The sequence below is a fragment of the Cavia porcellus genome, unplaced genomic scaffold (genome assembly GCF_034190915.1).
Source record: "Cavia porcellus strain 051 isolate PalLab524CR breed Dunkin Hartley unplaced genomic scaffold, mCavPor4.1 scaffold_12, whole genome shotgun sequence".
Taxonomy (NCBI): domain Eukaryota; kingdom Metazoa; phylum Chordata; class Mammalia; order Rodentia; family Caviidae; genus Cavia; species Cavia porcellus.
The window spans coordinates 30279672-30282786 of record NW_026947495.1 but is presented as its reverse complement, the minus strand read 5'-3'; the positions used below and the strand labels follow the sequence as shown (position 1 = coordinate 30282786).

General features: G+C 37.3%; 1 non-coding gene across 1 annotated transcript; it reads left to right on the top strand.

Moving 5' to 3' along the window:
• The first annotated feature begins 2614 nt into the window (after nucleotides 1-2614).
• LOC111754181 (small nucleolar RNA SNORA2/SNORA34 family) lies at nucleotides 2615-2750 on the top strand. The gene has a single exon (XR_002788896.1). It is a non-coding gene; the product is annotated as a small nucleolar RNA SNORA2/SNORA34 family (small nucleolar RNA).
• Nucleotides 2751-3115: the final 365 nt, after the last annotated feature.

Genomic DNA, 3115 nt, shown 5'->3' with positions numbered 1-3115 from the left:
GTATTAACTTTTATCAGTAAACCCATTTTGTAACAATTGTCTCATCCCAATATTCTGATTAATTCATGCATACAATTCATAAAGAGAACCATATAAACATCATAATTGATATTTTCAGATTACACAACTTTTTTGTCAATATAGGGTCTAATGGAAACATTATTATAGAAATTGCAAGAAAAAGTAGCCAAATCTCTGGGCTGGTGGTACAGACTTGTAAATCCAGCACTTGTGATGTGAGGGCAAGGGTATCTTGTGTTTCATACCAGGGTGGGCTATATATTGAGTTCAATAAGCCTAAACTACAAATCTGGACTCTGCCTCAGATATCAGACACAAGAACACCTCCAGCAAGAGGAGGATGCTTGATACTTTGAAAACTTGTAATCATAACTATGTTAGTACAATAGAAATACCATGGTAAATGAATATCAGGATTCAAGGAGTGTTTCATTAAACGTTACACGTATATACACATAAATTTATAATAATTGTGTTTACATAGGCAACTATATGAACTACTGTTTGCTCCATACAGAGCAGCAGATAACACTACCAATGTTTTAACTGCTATCCAGAAAGCTGTTATCTCAAATATCAAGTCCACCAGGAGTAAGTACAGGAGACAGAGAAATAGAGTGTTTCAAAAGTAATACACTGGAAATCTCTGAAAAGATAGTGAGTAAAATGAAAAAAACAACTCCATGAGGCTAAAGAGGAAATCAAATTAGAAGTGCTCTCCCATGTAAAGATAGAAATAACAACCTTACTAAAGGAGTTGCTGAGCACAGCTAAAGAAGAAATAGAGAAAAAAGTACAGGAGCATGAGAAACAGACTAAAACCTTGAATGAACAATATAGAAAACAAGCAGAATTCATTGAAACAAACAAAAAGAGACAGTCAAGAAACAAAAATTCTATTAAAAACTGGAAAAACGATTTAAATGAAGCTGAGGATAGGATTTCAGACCTTGAGGACAGGATCACAATTAGCGATAATGAAAGGATGGAACTTTTAAAAATAACAAAGCAGCATGAAATGACAATCCAGTAGCTTCAAGATGATGCCTAGACCAAAAACATAAGATTAACAGGCATCAGTGAAGACACAGGAGTCAATGCCAATGTCAGAATCAAAATATTCACAGAATAATAGCAGAAAATTTCTCAAACATCGGGAAAAAATCTGATAGGCAGATAAGTGAGGCATATTGGACAACGAACAGTCACAACCAACATAAATCTATACTCAGACATACACAACAATTAAGATCTCAGACATACAGCATAAAAACAGCATATTAAAAGCTGTTAGAGAAAAGACACAGCTCACCTATCAAGGAAAGCCCAATAGAATCACAGCAGACTTTTCAACACAAACACTCAAGTGAAGATGAGCTTGGAGTGAGGTATTTCAAGCCCTGACAGAAAACAACTTTCAACCCAGACTGATGTACCCAGAAAAACTTTTCATTCAAATTAAATGAAGAAATAAGATACTTCCATGACAAAGAAAAACTGAAGAAATCCATTTCCACCAAACCAATCCTAGAAAGAGTATTGAAAAACATACTAGACAGAGATAAAAATGACCACAATCCCCAGAACAACAACAGAAAGAAACCACCAGGTAGGACAAGCAATCAAACAAGGTGGAAAAGCAGAAAGCAAACAACTGGAACATAACATGGCAAAATAGAGTCAATACATACCAGTGATATCCATAAATGTAAATGGGTTCAGTTCACCTACCAAAAGAACACAGGTTGACAGAATGGATCAAGAAACATGATCTCACTATATGATCATTACAAGAAACACATCTGACCCAAAAAGAAACTCATAGATTAAAAGTCAAAGGATGGAAAGCAATATTCCATGCAACAGGAACCCAGAAAAAAGCAGAGGTAACTATTCTATTTGCAGACAACCTGAACTTCAAACCTAAAATGTTTAGAAGAGATAAAGAAGGTCATTACATACTCGTTAGTGGAAAAATTAACAATTATAAATATATATGCACCAAACACAGGAGCACCCAACTATAGAAGACAGATGCTAATGGACATGAAAAACAAAATACACAAGAACACAATTATAACAGAGGACCTTAACAGACCATTGTCACAAAGAGATAGATCAGCTAGACAAAAAGTCAGTAAAAAAATAGTAGAACTAAATCATACAGGCAAGCAACTGGACTTAGTAGATGTTTACAGAGTGTTCCACCCAAATACATCAAAATACACATTCTTCTCAGCTGTGCATGGGACATTCTCCAAAATAGACCATATGTTACCTCATAAAACATTCTTAAGTAACTGCAAAGGTGTTGAAATTATCCCATGCATAATTTCTGACCATAGCACACTGAAACTGTAAATCAATGGTAAAAGAAATGGCGTAAATACATGGAAACTAAATAACAACCTTTGAACGACCAGTGGGCAACAGATGAAATTAAGCAGAAATAAGGCAATACCTACAATTCAATGAAAATGTGGAAGCAACATACTGTAATCTGTGGGACGCAATGAAAGTAGCCTTAAGAGGGAAATACATAGCAATAAATTGTCAAATCAAGAAAACTGAGTGAGCACAAATAAACAACCTACTGGCCCTGAATCAAGGCCAGAAATTTCTTGATGCTGTTGGTTTCCAGAAGGAGCCTAAAGAGATGTCTCCTATGGTCTGTTAGCCATTTCAAAACTTGGGCAGTGAAATGGTCAGTTCATTAGAAAGAAACAGCTTTCTACCCCAGTGAACAGCTGTGAGAGTGGCAGGGTGCTGTGACCCAGGGCAGTAGCCCCTGGCATTTACTGGGAACCTCGCCATGCTGGGACATGGAGCACCAGGAGACCAAGCAACCCCTCCCCTTCCTGGTGAGTGGCTGTGAGTGAGGCAGGCTACCACAGACCAGACAGGAACCTCTGACATTTATTGGGACCCACACCATGCTGGGACCTGGGGCACCGAGAAACCACGGAACTCCTCCCCCTTGCCTGTTTTGTTGTGTTGAGCTTCAACATACACATACATAAAGTATGGACAGCTAATTTGAAGAGAATGAGAGACACTATGACAGTCAGTAGTGATTTCCCTATTAGCTGCTTTT